Here is a 20,644-nt window from a genome sequence, read left to right as displayed (position 1 = left end):
CAAATCAGTGCTGACAACCCTGAACCAATATAAAAAATTCAAAGTTCTTATCTTCACTTGGACAAGAGTTAAATTCTGGAAGGCATATATTGAACGAATATTATAAAAAAGCCTACTAAGAGATTTTAGTTGTTGTTCTTTTCTTTTTTTAAGTATATGGAAAAAATGATGAGCAAAGATAGAAAATATGTTGTTAGGGTTTTTTTCTGTCGATTTCTACTCAAGTCAAGTATTCCCCCAATTTATCTTCCTTCCTTATCTTAGATCTTAAATTTATAATGCAAATATATTTCGTGAGTTAATCAATTTATGAATAAAATGTTTGTTATCTCCAAACTAGAAAGGTGGTTTTTATAATACTTATGTAAGTGGAGCTAAAAAAACCTGCAATATTAATTCATTCAACCAATGTAATACAGAAGTAAAATTGATATTAATTTCTGTGAAGACATAAATTGAAAGGAAGAATTCCATCATGGGGCTCTAGTTCAGTGGTAGGCATGATAAGGCAGTCAAATCTGAGGATTACATGTATGTGTTCTAGCTACACAAAGGTTGAACAAGTAGATGGTGATGAAGACTTGAATATATTTTTTTCCTTTATCTTTTCATCCCACTGAGTCAGTTTTTATTTATTTGCTGACATGATGCTGCCAAATTAATTTGGTTCCCTCTCAACATCATGGCCAAGATGTTTTTCCGTATCCTTAAAGAGATTGTTCCTCTTGAGAAAAATGCTAGCATATGCTGGGTTCACATCTGTGGGGAAGCAGAGTGGCCTATTCAGGTATATGTATTTGCTGCTCCTCAATTTCATAAAAGTACGTTAATCCCATTCCCAGCGGGACTAACAGTTGAAGTATATGGCTCAGCCAAGCTAACCAGTTACCTAGACCAAGTACTTAAAAATCTCAAGCTTAATGAAAAATAAAAAGTAAAAATGAGAGAGAGAGCAGCACAGATACAGTGAGAGGGAGAAGAAGAGAAAGAGAGAGGTTGGAAATCACTTCAAGAGGATACAGAGCCCATCCAGTTCCTAGTATATTTTATATTCTATATTTCATTATGCCATTCCAGCAGCAAGTATCACCCCTCAAGCACATTCTGTTAGTTCCCCAAAGATTTGTTACTTTGTTGCTTTGGGGTATAATTCTATCAGGCTGTGTAGTAAAAAATTATAAGTAAGCTCATTGTGAAAATACTGTAAGAATACTGTCTCCCATGTTTCAGGGCTCTCCTTGGGAATCCATAAGAGAAATTTATCTCTGGGCATAGAATGGAGGAAAAAATTAGAATATTCATGGGCAATGACCTGATTTGTTTTTATCTCATTAAATACTGTGAATCATAAAGCTGACTGAGTCTCCTTTAAGTTGGCTGCTCAAAACTTCAGAGTCACATCCATGGCCCAATTCACTCAAGAATAAAAAACCTGCAACATTTGATGTATATACTACTTGCAATCCCAATTTTTTTTAATCTTTCTAATATTCTTCTCCTTTATTCTAATTCCTTCATCTATTTTAACTGTTGATTCTCTTTTGTTGGATCATGTGTATCTTGTTAAAGAATCTTAGATCTTGTGTTGAATATAATATTTATACAAAAATACAGCCAATAATTAAATATCACCTTTCTCAGAGATCCCCCTTTCCCTCTCACCCTTGGAAGACTCCAGCTTTTGTTTCCTATCTGACAATGCTACTAATATTTGCCAATCCAGCAGAAAGCTTTACACAAATGAACTGGTGTAATGGGATGTGAACCTACAATAAGAGTTTGTCACATCATAGTCACAGTATGGGAGATCTGCCATTGATTTTTCAGTAAATATGGCAAATGGTGAAAAATATAGTGTGTGTTCCTCAGCACTAAATTTTTCAGTGACTGTTTTTCTCTTCTGCTGTTTTCTCTTCTGCTGTCTTCAGGTGATATTTAATAAAATGCTCTCTTTTCTCACTATATGAGTTTGTACTGACATGGCTAATAGGGCCCATACTGAAGTTGTTACCTATTTTGCCCATGAATGCATTTATAAAGCTTGCCTTTATTAGTGAGTAAAGCATGAAAGCAAATTAAATGATAAAAAAAATTACTGTGTCATGGAATTAAAGAGTAAGTATGGACCAAGACTCCCCCAGTTCATTGAGGTTATTCAAATCTTTATAAGCCAACAGATAGCTTCTTGACATCTCAAAGAGTGAAATTCAGAATATGATGAAAGTGCATGGCAGTTATTAGAAAGTTCTTTTCATTTAGTCCAAGTTGCTCCTTTTGGAACTCAGGTACCTTTGTTTATTATCCTGTTCTCTTTTAACATTAAAAAAAAATTACTTTCTAATTTGAACCATTTGGAAAATCAGGTGTGATGAGGTCAGGATGTGATTGGAGAAGGCCTACTCTCATAGAAGATGGCATTTGCTTTGAAGAATCACTGATTCACTGATCGTCTGACTTGCAGAAGCTCAGGAACCTGATTTTGACAGCAAGGGGAGAATAGAATTACTGGTCACAGGCAGATGTAATCAACAAAGTTCCCTGAGATTAACACACAGAACTGACTTCTTGGTGGTATGACTAATGCTCTAGCTAACAGCATCTCTCTATTCTAATGTACACAGGGCATCAGAAAATCTATTATTCATTTAGTTGTTCCACAGACTTTGAACATCAAGGATGTAAAGATACCCAAGATACCAAGTCAATAAGATATATTCCTTGACTTTAAAAAATGTGTAGTCTACCAGGTAGACATAGGCATACAAACACAAATTTAATAATAATAGGGCTATATCTGAAAGTCCATACTGTGAATGTTTAAAGACATGACATCAAGTCAGACACTATAGTAGGAAAATGTAAGTTTGTGGAAGAGGAATATTTAAAATCTGCTGCCCCAAATTCCCTCTTCTATAAAAAATGATTGATTGGATCTGATTCTTTGTATGATTATAGTTTACATGACAGAGAAGAATCTTCTTTCCCTGTCAATTTTTCCACCTTTATCTACACACATACTCCCACTGTGAAAGCAGACAGTTTTAAAATCACAATTGCTCATCTCCTCTTGCTTAAATGACATAATTAAAAAATAAACATATTTAATGACTCCCTATTGCCTAGAGAATAAAATCCAAATACCGATATTGGGATATTATGGGAGGCCTGTATTCCCATCTTATTTTCTTCATCTCCTTTCTGCTTACTTTATTGTTTTGCTAAGTAAATAGTTTACCTGATTTAGATAGTAAATCAGTCTGTAAATATGTATTAAACACTTACTATGTGCCAAGCACTGAACTTATGATGGTATATAGCAGAGGAACCAATAGACCATGCTTGTTCTTTCAGCCTAGAAGGTGATTGATTCCTTTTCTATTTGTTTGCTTAAACGCTACTTAGTAGTCAATGTATAGCTCAAATTTCACTTCCTTCATTATATTGCCAGGGATCCACCCAGGTGAAAAAAATTCATTGCTTGTTACATATGTATTCCAATCCTTATTCCATTCCTCAATCCCACTTAATTTCTTATAGCACTTAATTACCATCTGGTTATTTTTGCTTTCACATTTCTAGTACTGTGTAAGTCTCCTGAGAGCAGGATTTGTATAAGATTCATCTTGGTTTCCTCCCAGCGTTTTAAACACAGTAGTTGCACATGGAAGAAATGAATAGAACAAATTTTCTTCAGTATTTCTGGAGTTGCAAACCTAAAAATATGATGATTCAAAAAGTCCTCATCACTAAGTTTTGGGTCATCTATGGCTAGAGCTGAACATTTTTATTTTGTAAAAAAAAAAAAAAAAAAATTTAACTTTGCTACTGTTCAAATATTCCATGTCATTTTGGTTTGTATTCATATATTAAAATAGATAAAAATGTACTCTTGTTAGCTGTTTTGCAGCTTCTATTACAGAAAACAAAACTTCTCCCTTTTTAATACCTGCTATACAAATATGTTAGAAGACCATTTCCTCTCAACAGCCACAGTGATTTTCATGGTCCTTCTCGGTATATCATGCTAAGTATGCATCTCATAGGAAATGTACCTTTGAACAGATTCGCTGCTCGGTTGGCTATTGGCTTTAAAAGGGTCCCAAGGTACTCATTTCTGGATAGCTTTACACCTAAAGAAATTAAAACAGAGTGTCTTAGTTTCAAGTTGACCCAAGAGAAGAAGAAAACATGAACCCTAAGGAATTGTCATTTAGGCATTTATGACCAGATCTGTGTAAGTTTTACTTTAGCACCTGCTTTTCTCTTTATGTCAGCATCTTGGAAGCGGCAAAGCCATGTGGCTCAGTGGCCACCTTGGAAACGTGTGCCTTAAATCCACAGAAAACCCATGTCAATGAAAGAGCCAGAACAGCATCTGCTCCTGAACACTTTGTCCAATTCCTTTATTCTCCTAGATGTAAAATCTACTGTTTCAGACTAACTCTGTTTTCTGTGACTTCATATAGCCTGGCTGCCCTTCCTTTCCTAAGTTTTCCTATTTGATACTCTTGGCTACAAAAAATTGCTTCTTTTCTTCTGTCAGATAAGCGACAAACTTGCCCTTTTAAATAATGATTCCCAAGGCTTTCTTGCTCTGGTCCACAAGACCTGATTAATTTTACCCATTTTCTAAGTGTTCTCCCTCAAATTAGTCTGGAAAATATGATATTCATGAGAATATTCTCAGGGTTTATTCCATTTGGGCTTGAACCCCAGTTAAATGGTAAATACTCGAAAATACGGGACATCTACTCATTATCAACCACCATTATATTTTATTTATGCTTTCACTGATTAAATCCAGGCATGTTTTAAAATGTCCAAATGATGATTTTAATTTCAAGAAGAATTTAACTTATCTGGTTTACTTAGGAAAAAAGAACGGTTTCTTCCAAAAACCTTACCAATGATGAAGTTCAGAGATGTTGTTATTACCTACCTAGAAAAAAGAGAGAGGTAGACTTCAAAATAAAAAAGAACGTCTCTTTTTCTCTCTTTAAAAAAAAAATTATGAGAGGCATTTCAGGAAGAGTATCTTTAAATATCAACAGCCCTTCTTGATGAATTAGGTAATACTGAAAGGAAAGAGGACTGACCTGTCAGGAGGAAAAAGTTAAATTCAGGGAGAATAGAGTAGAGTTTTTGGAAAGAGTAACTCTAGTTCTAATAGGATTTTATTCCAAGAATTTGAATACATAAAAGACTAACACTAGACACCTACACCCACAAAGACTGGCTGCCAATTATCTGGTGAGTTGAGCAGTTATCTGCTGAATTTAGCCAACTGGAGGAAAAAACTTTTTTCTAGCCTCAAACTCCTACTTTCTCTTCAATAGTAGATTCCTTTTATCTGAAATATCTGGCTAATTAATTCAGTTCTGCACTTCATTTTGCCTGTGTGGACAGAGGTTGAACGTGTCATTCTGATTCACTTCCCAGAGGTAGGGTAGCAGCATTGAGAGGGCATCATTTATGTTAGAGTATCACAGAATGACATTATAGCTCAATGATTGAAAAGAGAATTAAACTAACTTGCACATTCAAACAATGTTTGATTACTTAGGAAAACAGAGGTAAAACCCTGGCATGGATTACTCTAAACCATAGACATTTGACAGAGAATCAAATTAGGCACCAACTCAACTGTTATGAAAATTTCCATTTAAAAGGAGAGTTGTGTTAAATATATTTGTGCACCAGCTCTGACACTTCTGTAAATGATTTTAACATCTCAAAGCCAAGATGAAAGTCTTATAATCACTGAGAAATAGAAAAATATCATCTGCAAACATAAGAGGGTCCTTTTTATTATTCCTAGTAGTAGAGAAATAGGTCCAAACATTTCAAAGTGTTGGTGAGACCGACGCAAGACCATACATCAACATACGAAAGCAATGACTACAAATTCCTCTCTTCTTGCTTCCTTTGCTCAACCCAGATGTAAATTCAAATGATAGAACTGTAAAAGAGTTAAAGGGATATTAACAAAGTCAAGAGGCACAAAACTGAGCCAAGAAATAAATTAGATAATTCATTTCTGAATAAATAGAAAATTTTCAAGAATTTTTTTTAGGAAAAATCATGGTTACACAGGAGAAAATAATACCCAAACCTTAAATAGTCTTTTTTTTTTTTTAACTCCATGCTAGTGTATATTTCTCTACTGAAATTCAGTAAAGCACAATAAGCCTTTCAAAACTTTTAATAATCCTATAAATGCAGGGTTAAAATAATTTAGAAAGCAGTAGGAATCCATTTCAAGGATGGCCATTTATACCAACAACAACCACAAAAAGTTATTGCTGTTGCTTTGCACTTCAGTGACCTTACTTTGTTTGGACTGGAATGTACAAAGAACCAAAGAGATCTTTTATGATGTGGATGTTAAAATGGTGAGTTGGCTCACGTGGGGCCAAACCACTGTCTGAGACAATGTAAGGGATAGTCAAATTTCTGCCTCAGAAAATTAAAAATTATATATTGCTATAGACCTTTGGTATGTAAACAGCTACAGCACCAGCCAATAAAGAGAAAAGCAAATACCATTCAACAGCAAAGCTAATCTCACCTCAAACCAGCCAAGCTGCATTAAATAAAGGCCTGCTAGACAACATATTTTGCTGGGGGCTATGAACATCATGTTGTTCTCCAGCAAAAAACCCACAGTATATTCTAACATTCCACCCCATCCACACATTAACCATAAAACATATCGAAGAGATTATACACAGTCTGCTGTTTGGCAGAACCTATCAAATTCTCTCCATTTTTAAGCATAAGAAAAGCAAACAAAAAAACTAGCTAAGGAATATATATCTTAAAATCTAGAATACAAAAGAAAGGAAAAAACTGATCCAAAGAAACAGAGGGAATAAAACCTACAAAAAATATTTTTAACATAATGTAAGAAAAATTAAGAATATATCCATTTTTGAATGTATTAGTTTGTGCTCTCAATAAAATAGAAGAAAATATAAATTTTATCAAAGCAGATAAGATGAAAGGAAGTATTATTAAAAGATAAAGTAGACAGCAAACCAATTGCATTAGAAATGAAGACTGTGCCATCATTTCATTTTCCCTTCACTTCTATCATTTACTAAAATAATAAAAACATAGAAACAATAATCCATCCTTATGAAATGAGGACAGAGTCACCATCCCAGGCCTCAGGTTATATAAAAACAAATCTGCCAAATGTATTGAATTTAGGATGGAATTGAAGAAGCAGCTTGGGAGCATGCACAAAATTCTACAGTTCTCTTACAGGATGTAGTATTTCTTGAAGATTCTGGTTGCCAAATCAATGAAAGTCCCAAAGCCCAATCAGAGATCCTTCAGTTAGAATAGATCTGATGGTTGAGCAAAACAAATTTTTCCAAACAATGCCTTTTCACACCATGATGCACAAAGTGAAGGCAGAGCCAAAGGAAATAATTCCAGTAAGCCATCTATGGAGGAAACAGGTAGAGGTAATGCCAGATAAAGTAGGATCGAGTTGAAGGCAGCTAGTGAAAATCAGAGAAATACATGCTGAATCATGGAACAAAATCAATTAAAATTATAAATTTCACCATGAACCACATATACCTTCTACTCTGGTGAGCGATAGAAATGTGTCCTGTAAGACAGAAGTGATATGCAAAATACTTTTTAAAATATTTTTTATGTATCCTGCATGGAACCTGGACTGGTGATTCGTTTCTTATATGATATTAAACATGTTTTAATGCCATTCTCCCAAATCATCCCCCCACCCCTCTCCCACAGAGTCCAAAAGACTGTTCTATACATCTGTGTCTCTTTTGCTGTCTCGCATTCAAGGTTGTCATTACCATCTTTCTAAATTCCATATATATGCGTTAGTATACTATATTGGTGTTTTTCTTTCTGGCTTACTTCATTCTGTATAATAGGCTCCAGTTCATCCACCTCATTAGAACTGATTAAAATATATTCTTTTTAATGGCTGAGTAATACTCCATTGTGTATATGTACCACCACTTTCTTATCCATTCATCTGTTGATGGACATCTAGGTTGCTTCCATGTCCTGGCTATTATAAACAGTGCTGCGATGAACATTGGGGTACACGTGTCTCTTTCAATTCTGGTTTCCTCAGTGTGTATGCCCAGCAGTGGGCTTTCTGGGTCGTATGGCAGTTCTATTTCCAGCTTTTTAAGGAATCTCCACACTGTTCTCCATAGTGGCTGTACTAGTTTGCATTCCCACAAACAGTGTAAGAGGGTTCCCTTTTCTCCACACCTTCTCCAGCATTTATTGCTTGTAGACTTTTGGATCACAGCCATTCTGACTGGCGTGAAATGGTACCTCATTGTGGTTTTGATTTGCATTTCTCTGATAATGAGTGATGTTGAGCATCTTTTCATGTGTTTGTTAGCCATCTGGATGTCTTCTTTGGAGAAATGTCTATTTAGTTCTTTGGCCCATTTTTTGATTGGGTTGTTTATTTTTCTGGTATTGAGCTGCAGGAGTTGCTTGTCTATTTTTGAGATTAGTTGTTTGTCAGTTGCTTCATTTGCTATTATTTTCTCCCATTCTGAAGGCTGTCTTTTCACCTTGCTTATAGTTTCTTTTGTTGTGCAGAAGCTTTTAATTTTAATTAGATCCCATTTGTTTATTTTTGCTTTTATTTCCAATATTCTGGGAGGTGGGTCATAGAGGATCCTGCTGTGATTTATGTTGGAGAGTGTTTTGTCTATGTTCTCCTCTAAGATTTTTATAGTTTCTGGTCTTATGTTTAGATCTTTAATCCATTTTGAGTTTATTTTTGTGTATGGTGTTAGAAACTTTTCTAGTTTCATTCTTTTACAAGTGGTTGACCAGTTTTCCCAGCACCACTTGTTAAAGAGATGGTCTTTTCTCCACTGTATATCCTTGTCTCCTTTGTCAAAGATAAGGTGTCCATAGCTGCGTGGGTTTATCTCTGGGCTTTCTATTCTGTTCCATTGATCTATATTTCTGTCTTTGTGCCAGTACCATACTGTCTTGATGACTGTGGCTTTGTAGTAGAGCCTGAAGTCAGGCAGGTTGATTCTTCCAGCTCCATTCTTCTTTCTCAAGATTGCTTTGGCTATTCGAGGTTTTTTGTATTTCCATACAAATTGTGAAATTATTTGTTCTAGCTCTGTGAAAAATACCGTTGGTAGCTTGATAGGGATTGCATTAAATCTATAGATTGCTTTGGGTAGTATACTCATTTTCACTATATTGATTCTTCTGATCCAGAGGGATGGTATGGGGAGGGAGGTGGGAGGGGGGGTTCAGGATGGGGAGCACATGTACACCCATGGAGGATGCGTGTTGATGTATGGCAAAACCAATACAATATTGTAAAGTAAAAAAAAAAAAAAAAAAAAAAGGTACAAATAGCTCAGAGAGAAAAAAAAAAGAAATGTATATAATTATTTTCCTGCAATGTTGTTATTCATCCAATTGATTTGGTCTGGTAACAGTATCTCTCATGTTTTCATGGCATAGAGAATGTGATGGCTTAATTTTCTGAACATATATTGTATCCAAAATATATTTTGAAGAAAGGAATAGAGTGGGGAAAATTGTAAATAAATAAATAAAATAAAATAAAATACAGACTTAAATGAAAAAAAAATTTTTTTAAAGAAAGAAAAATAAAATAAAATATTTTTAAAAATATTTTATACCAGTTTCTGGTCTTACGTTTAGATCTTTAATCCATTTTGAGTTTATTTTTGTGTATGGTGTTAGAAAGTGTTCTAGTTTCATTCTTTTACAAGTGGTTGACCAGATTTCGCAGCACCACTTGTTAAAGAGATTGTCTTTAATCCATTGTATATTCTTGCCTCCTTTGTCAAAGATAAGGTGTCCATATGTGCGTGGATTTATCTCTGGGCTTTCTATTTTGTTCCATTGATCTATATTTCTGTCTTTGTGCCAGTACTACAGCTCAACTCCAGAAAAATAAATGACCCAATCAAAAAATGGGCCAAAGAACTAAATAGACATTTCTCCAAAGAAGACATACAGATGGCTAACAAACACATGAAAAGATGCTCAACATCACTCATTATCAGAGAAATGCAAATCAAAACCACAATGAGGTACCATTTCACGCCAGTCAGAATGGCTGCGATCCAAAAGTCTACAAGTAATAAATGCTGGAGAGGGTGTGGAGAAAGGGAACCCTCTTACACTGTTGGTGGGAATGCAAACTAGTACAGCCACTATGGAGAACAGTGTGGAGATTCCTTAAAAAACTGGAAATAGAACTGCCTTATGATCCAGCAATCCCACTGCTGGGCATACACACCGAGGAAACCAGAAGGGAAAGAGACACGTGTACCCCAATGTTCATCGCAGCACTGTTTATAATAGCCAGGACATGGAAGCAACCTAGATGCCCATCAGCAGATGAATGGATAAGAAAGCGGTGGTACATATACACAATGGAGTATTACTCGGCCATTAAAAAGAATACATTTGAATCAGTTCTAATGAGGTGGATGAAACTGGAGCCTATTATACAGAATGAAGTAAGCCAGAAAGAAAAACACCAATATAGTATACTAACGCATATATATGGAATTTAGAAAGATGGTAACAATAACCCTGTGTACGAGACAGCAAAAGAGACACTGAGGTATAGAACAGTCTTATGGACTCTGTGAGAGAGGGAGAGAGTGGGAAGATTTGGGAGAATGGCATTGAAACATGTAAAATATCATATATGAAACGAGTTGCCAGTCCAGGTTTGATGCACGATACTGGATGCTTGGGGCTGGTGCACTGGGACGACCCAGAGGGATGGAATGGGGAGGGAGGAGGGAGGAGGGTTCAGGATGGGGAACACATGTATACCTGTGGCGGATTCATTTTGATATTTGGCAAAACTAATACAATTATGTAGTTTAAAAATAAAATAAAATTAAAAAAAAATATTTTATACCAACCAACCAGAACAAATCCTGGCCACTCTGAATCAAAGAAATACTTAAGATACACATATGAGAAAAGAGGGGAAAACTGTTCCTATTTGCCAATAATATGATTATATATAGGGAAACTCCAAGAGAATCAATTGAAAAATCAACTAAGTCTTGATAATAATTTAGCAAGGTGTTAGAAACAAAAATCAATAGTTTCCCATACACAAGTGAGTTAGAAACAATTAGGAAAGGAAATATCATATTTTATGAAGTAGCAAGAGAAAAAAAGCCAAATTAGAGATAAATATGACAAGAAATATGGCTGACTTATTTGGGGAAAGTCATTTAAGTTATTAAAGGACTTTAAAGAGGTGAGAGACTGGAAAGATAAGGGCCGTTTTTAAATAAATTAATACTAGATGGATGAAATTCTCTATAAATCAGTATATAAACCAAAACTGATTTTCATATAAATAGCATCAAGATTATTGGAAAGAAGATGGGTACCTAATATCGGTCATGCAAGTTTTGGGCGGATCAGGGTAGCATCTAAGTAGAGGATGCATCTAAGACAATAAAACATATCAAAGCTACAGAAATTACAACAGATGCTTACCCAGCCTTACCCCAAGATTACTTGTTTAAATATTTTAGCACATTACTGCTCCATTTTTTTACTTGTATAACTCGAATCTATCCAAAATATATAGTAGATCTACTGAAGAAATCAAATTGCCAACATCTGTTGATTCATAGAAAAAGCAAGGGAATTCCAAAAAGAATGTACTTCTGCTTCATTGACTATGCTAAAATTTTGACTGTGTGTGGATCACAACAAACTGTGGAAAATTCTTAAAGAGATGGGAATACCAGACCACCTTACCTGTCTCCTGAGAAACCTGTATGCAGGACAAGAAGCAACAGCTAGAACCAGACATGGAACAATGGACTGGTTCAAATTAGGGAAAGGAGTATGTCAAGGCAGTATATTGTCACCCTGCTTATTTAACTTATATGCAGAGTACATCAAGTGAAATGCTGGGCTGGCTGAATCATAAGCTGAAATCAAGATTGTCAGGAGAAATACCAACAACCTCAGATATGCAGATGATACTAATCTAATGGCAGAAAGTGAAGAGGAACAAAAGAGCCTCTAGAAGAGGGTGAAAGAGGAGAGTGAAAAAGCTGGCTTAAAAACTCAACATTCTAAAAACTAAGATCATGGCATCTAATCCCATCACTTCATGGCAAATAGATGGGGAAACAATGGAAACAGTGACAGACTTTAATTTGGGGGGCTCCAAAATCACTGCAGATGGTGACTGCAGCCGTGAAATTAAAAAATATTTGCTCCTTGGAAGAAAAGCTATGACACATCTAGATGGAGTATTAAAAAGCAGACATCACTTTGCCAACAAAGGTCTGTCTAGTCAAAGTTATGGTTTTTCCGGTAGTCATGTATGAATGTAAGAGCTGAACCATAAAGAAGGTTGAGTGCTGAAGAACTGATGCTTTTTAATTGTGGTGCTAGAGCAAGCTCTTGAGAGTCCTTTAGACAGCAAGGAGATCAAACCAGTCAATCCAATAGGAAATCAACCCTGAATATTCATTGGAAGGACTGACGTTGAAGCTGAAGTTTCAATACTTTGGCCACCTGATGTGCAGAGCTGAATCAATGGAAAAGACCCTCATGCTGGGAAAGACTGAGGACAGGAGGAGAAGGATGTGACAGAAGATGAGATGGTTGAGTGGCATCACCAACTCAATGGACATGAGTTTGAGCAAACTCAGGGAGATAGTGAAAGACAGGGAAGCCTGGCCTGCTATAGTCCATGGGGTCACAAAGAATTGACATGACTTAGCAACTGAATGAAAACAACAGCAATAAACTGAAGAGAATAGAGAGTTTAGAAGTAGAAATATATTATTCAGTATTAGTTTGTGGTTAATCTGGCACATAATGTTCAGTCGTGTCCGACTCTGCAACCCCACAGATTGTAGTCTGCCAGGCTTCTCTGTCCATGGGACTCTCCAGGCAAGAATCTGGAGTGGACTGCCATTCTCTTCTCCAGGGATCTTCCCAACCCAGGGATTGAACCCAGGTCTCCTGCACTGCAGACAGATTCTTTACCATTTAAGCTACAGGGCAGTCCTTGTAATTAATATTACATTTTAAATCAGGACAGTGGGAAAAAGAGTAATTAGTTATATAACAAATAGTGTTGGAAGTTCAGTTTATCATTACAAAAAGTATAATCTGTACTATATATACTAAAATAAATTTCAGATGGAATCAAGTAACGTAAGCAAAAAATAAAAATATCACAGTACTAGAACATTATTTTAAAAAATAATCTTGGGGTAATATTGCTTTAAGCAAGTCACAAAGCTTAAAAAACATATAAAAATTACTGTACTTTGATGAAAAAAATTAATAAGTTCTTACACATAAGAAAACTGTGAATATAATGGACATGAACAAAAATCAATGAATTAGAAATTTATGAAAATTGCTCAAACTCTCTTCCTTAAAATTAAGGAAACAATTAAAACTGGATAGTGCTTTCCAATTTAATTCAGGAAAAGGGAATAAGCTTAATAACATACAATGCTGGCAAACAGCAGGGATAAAAGTTTTGTTCAAAGGCCATAGCCAGAAATTAAAACTGTCATAAACTTGCTGGCAGGCCACTGACACTATCTATATAAATTTAAACTAAACATAAACTTTTGACCTATCAATTCACTTCTAGAAATTATTTTATAGTTATAATTTGTGGAAATGGAAAACTTATGTCAAGGATGTTCACTGTGGCATCGTTTACAAAAGCAAAAGACTAGGCACAATCCAAATGTTCATTCATTCTAGGGAATGACTAAGTAAATTTCTATAATATAAAAGGCTAAAAATAGTAATATACAGCAGTAAAAAAGAATGTGGCAGATTTATGTATATGAAGATTACATTATGCTAATATTATACTCAATGCTATTTGAAAGTTTTACCATATGAAAGTATTATATTATATTTTATTTTTTAAAAATATCAACTAAAATACATAAATAAAAATAACTGGGTTACATATGGAGAAGGCAATGGCACCCCACTCCAGTACTCTTGCCTGGAAAATCCCATGGACAGAGGAGCCTGGTAGGCTGCAGACCATGGGGTCATGAAGAGTCGGACACAACTGAGCAACTTCACTTTCACTTTTCCCTTTCATGCATTGGAGAAGGAAATGGCAACCCACTCCAGTGTTCTTGCCTGGAGAATCCCAGGGACGGGGGAGCCTGGTGGGCCGCTGTCTATAGGGTCGCACAGAGTCGGACACGACTGAAGCGACTTAGCAGCAGCAGCAGCAGGGTTACATATAAACATATCCAGGGGGTAAAAAATCCAATTAGCATTCACATATGAGACAGAAAATATTAGCATTCATATATGAGACAGGAAAAAGAGAGGAATAGGTCAAAGAGATGAATAGGATAAAGGACAGTAGCAGAGGTACACTCAATTACATATTGTCCCTTAGGGCAGTGGTGGGGGGGATAGATATAAACATAATATAATGGTATAAACTGTAATTTATTATTTCATCAAATTGGAGATTCCATTTGAGTCTAAAACGTATCATTCAACTGTACTACAAAAGAAAACAAAACATTGCCAGTTATACTATGACATAATCCTTTCTAGTCATTGATTGCAATGTGTATCCTAATTTCTGAGATGTTGAAACTGTTTTAAAAAGTACATCTTATAATTGTCAAAGTATTGTAAATACCCAATACCTAGAAATATCTTGGCAGTACTTTTGAATGTTAAGGGTAAATACCAATTGTCTCCATGAGGAAAAAAAAAAAAATTACAAAGAAATACAAATTAGACCAACCTTAGCTTTTCTCTCAGTATCATGTGCCAGAAGACAATGGATTTATCTTGAAGAGGTTTGAGTAGAGAAAGGATGAGATCCAAGAATTCCATCATCTGCCAACATATTTCTTCTTGGACAAAGAAAATGAAAATAAATATATTCTCAAACAGAAGACTCTAAAAATACCTTACTATGTTTCAGAAAAACTTACTCAAAATCATGCTCCTGATGATCACACAGTAAATCAAAGAAGAAATACAAGTCAGAGTATAAAAGACTAAAGTGATTGTTAATTTCATTAAATCAGAACTGGATTTACAAATGCATTAACAAAAATTAAATGTAAAATAAGTAATTCTGAAAGATTCCATATATAATGCCAGAAATACTTACATATTTACATGACATCTTATTGCAAACATTTCCTCTTTGCACTTTTTGGGGACTGCTTGTTTCTTACTCCAATATCTTTTTTTGTCTTTAGCTGAGCTATTTCAAATCCTAAAAGATGATGCTGTGAAAGTGCTGTACTCAATATGTCAGCAAATTTGGAAAACTCAGCAGTGGCCACAGGACTGGAAAAGGTCAATTTTCATTCCAATCCCAAAGGCAGGCAATGCCAAAGAATGCTCAAACTACTGCACAATTGCACTCATCTCACACGCTAGCAAAGTAATGATCAAAATTCTCCAAGCCAGGCTTCAGCAATATGTGAACCGTGAACTTCCAGATGTTCAAGCTGGTTTTAGAAAAGGTAGAGGAACCAGAGATCAAATTGCCAACATCCGCTGGATCATCGAAAAGCAAGAGAGTTGCAGAAAAACATCTATCTCTGCTTTATTAACTATGCCAAAGCCTTTGACTGTGTGGATCACAATAAACTGTGGAAAATTCTGAAAGAGATGGGAATACCAGACCATCTAACTTGCCTCTTGAGAAACCTGTATGCAGGTCAGGAAGCAACAGTTAACAACTGGACATGGAACAGCAGACTGGTTCCAAATAGGAAAAGGAGTACATCAAGGCTGTATATTGTCACACTGCTTATTTAACTTATATGCAGAGTACATCATGAGAAATGCTGGGCTGGAAGAAGCACAAGCTGGAATCAAGATTGCCGGCAGAAATAGCAATAACCTCAGATATGCAAATAATACCACCCTTATGGCAGAAAGTGAAGAACTAAAGAGCCTCTTGATGAAAGTGAAAGAGGAAAGTGAAAAAGCTAGCTTAAAGCTCAACATTCAGAAAACGAAGATCATGGCGTCTGGTCCCATCACTTCATGGCAAATCGATGGGGAAACAGTGGAAACAGTGTCAGACTTTATTTTTCTGGGCTCCAAAATCACTGCAGATGCTGATTGCAGCCATGAAATTAAAGGACGCTTACTCCTTGGAAGGAAAGTTATGACCAACCTAGATAGCGTATTGAAAAGTAGAGACATTACTTTGTCAACAGAGGTCCATCTAATCAAGGCTATGGTTTTTTCGGTGGTCTTGTATGGATGTGATAGTTGGACTATAAAGAAAGCTGAGCACAGAAGAATTGATGCTTTTGAAATGTGGTGTTGGAGAAGACTCTTGAGAGTCTCTTGGACTGCAAGGAGACCCAACCAGTCCATCCTAAGGCAAATTGGTCCTGCATGTTCATTGGAAGGACTGCTGTTAAAGCTTAAATGCCAGAATTTTAGCCACCTGATGTGAAGAGCAGACTTATTTGAAAAGACCCTGACATTGGGAAAGATTGAAGGCAGGAGGAGAAGGGGACGGCAGAGGATGAGATGGTTAGATGGCATCACTGACTCAATGGACATGAGTTTGGGTAAAAACCAGGAGTTGGTGATGGACAAGGAGGCCTGGCGTGCTGTGGTTCATGGGGTCGCAAAGAGTTGGACACGACTGAGCAACTGAACTGAACTGAACTGAAGACAATATTTAAGATGGTGATTCAGGCCATTTCAGGGAATTTTACTCAGTTTTCCTGATATCTCCCATATACATATGAGGTATATATGTTAATAAACTTCTATTCATTCTCTTGTTAATCTATCTTTTATTACAGGGGATCTCAGCCAAGAACTCAGACTTGCGTGTGTATGCATGCATACTCAATTGTGTCCAACTCTTTGAGACCCCATGGTCTAAGAATACTGGAGCTGGTTGCTATTTCCTCCTCCAGGGGATCTTCTCAACCCAGGGATGGAACCTGCATCTCCCAAGTCTTCTGCAATAGCAGTCAGATTCTTTACCACGAAGCTATCTGGGAAGCAAGAACTCAGAAGAGTAGAGGAAAAACTATTTTTCCTCCCTGAGAAAACTATTACCTATGAGCAAAAGATCACAGGAAGAAGAAGGAAAAATTTAGAATTTCCCTACATTGATTTATTTGGAACAGCAGAAAATGGAGCACTGATGTGAAATATTCATAATCTTAGAATTCATTCTCCTCCCCCAAAAGGAGAAGCAACATTACTTGTAGTCAAGAGCTAAAAACCAATCATACAAAGATCTTGGGGGAAAAAGGAGAGAAATTGTAGGAAGAGCTGCATTAAGAAGCTCCAGGAGTTTCTTGCCATAAGTCCCTAGTATATGGGCCAACATATTTAACTGTTTATTAGTGTTCATTTAAAAATTCTTGAAATACTGTCTTCTTGGCTCCAGGACTTTGAATTGAACTGGAGAGATTATTAAAAACTCAAGAATAACCTCTCAGGAGTGACCAAGAGAGAACGTATCCTAACTAAGGAGATAGAGGACATTTAACAAATTTGGAGAAGTTAAACCAAAGCCATGGTTTGTCAATCAAGTACGTAGACAATCCCAGCTACGCTCTTACATCACTGTCATCTTGTTCTTGCTTTACTATTAAATACTGGGTTGGAGTGAAGGGTTACCTAAGCTTAGGAATCACATGTGGACTTGATGGAAAGGTGTGTGCAACATGGAGGAATCCTGAACTTTAGCTGAATGGTGCAATATCTGCCAAATGGAAGACCATGGCAAAAGACTTCTGGCTTCTCAAAAAAACCTGTTCATACAGCTGGACCGTGTTTTGCAGCCTTCCTTGCAGCTCAATGTGGCCATATGACTGAGTCGTCATCAGTAGAATGTGGGCAGAAGTGATGGGAGCCACTGCTAGGGATGCATCCCCCAAACCTTCCACACACCATCCTCCATGCCCAGGTATTCCTGAAAACCTGTTGCTGAAGGCAGCAAAACCTTAGACAACCTGGGTCCCCAAATTGATATTTGGATCAGATTTCTTCCCACTACTCGTTTCCACCCTGAAGCCATCTTTCAATTGTATGTGAGCAACAAACAAACTTCTATTGTGTTTGGGCCATTATTGGTTTTTTTGACCTATATATTTGCAGTTAGCTAACGAAATAACAGGGGAAAGGTCTTGATAAGCGGCAGACAAGATGACCAGCACCTCCAGATTTCTTCAGGTCTTAACTGCTCACAATTCCAGGTGAAGAAAGATTCTCTTTCAGTAGTCTTAAATTTCATGGAGGAAAGTTAGTTTTGTGCGTGTGTTTTATGTTCATTCCTGTGGCATGGAAGGAGGCAAGGTCAGCTTTCCCATCCCCCATAAGGCAACACAGACCTGGTGCTCCACTGGGAAAAGTAAATGTAGTAGATGTGTTACCAGAAGGCGCAAAGGATGCTGAGTAAGCAGAAACAACGTTTGAACAGTAAAATCTGACGTACCCATATAGATAACATATTTAATATATTATCCCTTTATATCCCTTTAGCATAAGTGGTATGTGTGTGTCTCAAACAGGTAATAAGGTTTACTTGCTATCTTATCTTTTGTCTATATTGCCTGAAAATGTAAATCTTTTTGTATTTATTATTTTAAAATGTTAATATATATATATTTTATGAGGTGACATTGAAGGTCAACTTGTTTCCTCCTTTATAATTTTAAGAATGAAAAAATTTTTAAATTGTGAAGCAAGCGATACTAGACAATTTTCCTTACTTAAGATGGTGACTGTGGCTTGTTTTCTCCTACTTCTCCAATATTATGTTGCCAATATAATCTAAAATAAGAGGTTCAGGTTATGTTGAAATTATTAATTACTATCAATAGTTAATTAAAACTATGGTTTCAAGGCTATTTAATAATGTGAAAAAAGACATAATGATATTGTGACGGCATGATCCTAGCGATGAAGCCATATGAAAGCCTGGAAGAAAATAAAACTAATTAAAAGTGGTTACCTTTTAGTTTGAGAATTATTGATGGTTTTCTTTTTTTTACTTTACTTATATATCTCAAATTTTCTATATGTTATAACCTAAATATTTTCAAAATAAAAATAAATGAATACCAACCATTGTTCAGTTCTTTCTGGTCTAAAACATTCATCTTTAGTTAATTGTCTCACTCTGCATAATTCGAGGAAAAGAAATGAAATAAGATAGTCCGTCCATATGTGGATAGACTGTGTTATTTCTAGGGCCCAGAGGATTTTCCTGAGCTCAGTTTACATTTGTGTTATAGGGAAATGAAGAGGGAAAGAAAAACGCAGCATGCGAACAGTGTGAAGTATGTTCAAACCCATTGCTCACAGCAGGGAAAAACAACTGCTTCCTCTCCTGTTTTCAGTGACCTAGCATGTGTGCAGATCACAGTGTCAGGAAAAGAATCTAAAATTGCCTTCAACACGGCTTCTCTGTTATTTTTGTGCTAGTAAATGCCGAGGCTGGAAGACCCTCCGAGAAACCTGAAGGCCTTGTACTGCCCTGGTTGACTTGGGCTAAAAAGGCTTCAAAGAGGCATTTGCTTATTCTGTAAGAAACACAGGTTCATACTAGGAGCCCTACAACTATCCTAAGCCCTCAGAATAATTGCATCATTAATTTCTAATGACGTGACTAAACTCTTTAAAATTATGATCTGACTTTCTACCTCTGTAGACTGGGAGAACTCTTGTAAATATCTATAGCTTCTTTGCAAAGAAAAATAATTCACATTTTATTCTTCCCAGATTGATTATTTACTGCTTCTATCAATTCTCATCATAAAAGCTTTCCATATAGGTGCCAAGGACAAAGATGGAAATAGGTGAATTTAAATGTTTGTTTATTAAGATGTTTGAAGGGCTTAATTCTTATCTGGCCATTCAAATAGGATTAAAGGGATTAACTTCAATAATACAGGCACATTATAAATACGTATGTTGTCTCTAATTAATAGGCTCGGATATGAATATAAGATATGTCAAATTATTACAGAATAGACTATGATTACATTATTTTTAAATAATGGAAAGAAAATCCATGAGTCATTAGTAAAAGAGATGACTTTGGAATAAAGTAAACTCATTCAGCAAATATAATGCTCTGCAGGACACATTTCCTATTTATATGTACAGTTAATAACGTCTATTATGCAGTCTTAGCCCTAGAAGCCAGTGTTTGTTGAGAGAAACACTTTAAAACAGAAGCTTAATTACATAGTGCTCAAGTTTCTCTGGCAACATCAAAAGGGAGAAAGTCATTTGTGCTTTAATGAACATTTTGAAAGAGAAAAATAAGTTCTCATGTTGAGAATTCTATAAGTTACAGAAAGGAGAATGCAAAAGGAAGAAAATTTTAGATCACAATATTTTTTCAGTATATGACAAAAGCTGCAAAGGGAGAAAATGGATGCTAGTTAGATAGATAGAGATAGAAACAGGCAGATATACATATCGGAGAAGGCAATGGCACCCCACTCCAGTACTCTTGCCGGGAAAATGCCATAGATGGAGGAGCCTGGTGGGCTGCAGTCCATGGGGTCGCTAAGAGTCAGAAACGACTGAGCGACTTCACTTTCACTTTTCACTTTCA

At 36.0% G+C, this 20,644-nt stretch overlaps 1 long non-coding RNA gene across 2 annotated transcripts in view; it reads right to left on the bottom strand.

Moving 5' to 3' along the window:
• Positions 1–2,258: 2,258 nt before the first annotated feature.
• LOC112587869 overlaps positions 2,259–20,644 on the bottom strand; it is a 224,504-nt gene continuing 206,118 nt past the window's right edge. The window contains exons 4-6 of one of the 2 annotated variants that reach the window (XR_006542894.2): positions 14,819–14,927; positions 4,053–4,130; positions 2,259–2,473 (exon numbers count right to left, since the gene is read on the bottom strand). This is a non-coding gene — a long non-coding RNA (uncharacterized LOC112587869). The remainder of the gene's footprint in view (positions 2,474–4,052; positions 4,131–14,818; positions 14,928–20,644) is intronic. The other variant, XR_006542897.2, reaches the window with a different exon arrangement.

This window comes from Bubalus bubalis, chromosome 11, assembly GCF_019923935.1.
Source record: "Bubalus bubalis isolate 160015118507 breed Murrah chromosome 11, NDDB_SH_1, whole genome shotgun sequence".
In the NCBI taxonomy this organism is placed as follows: domain Eukaryota; kingdom Metazoa; phylum Chordata; class Mammalia; order Artiodactyla; family Bovidae; genus Bubalus; species Bubalus bubalis.
Note: the sequence above shows the minus strand (reverse complement) of the source record. Positions and strands in the feature narration are given on the sequence as shown.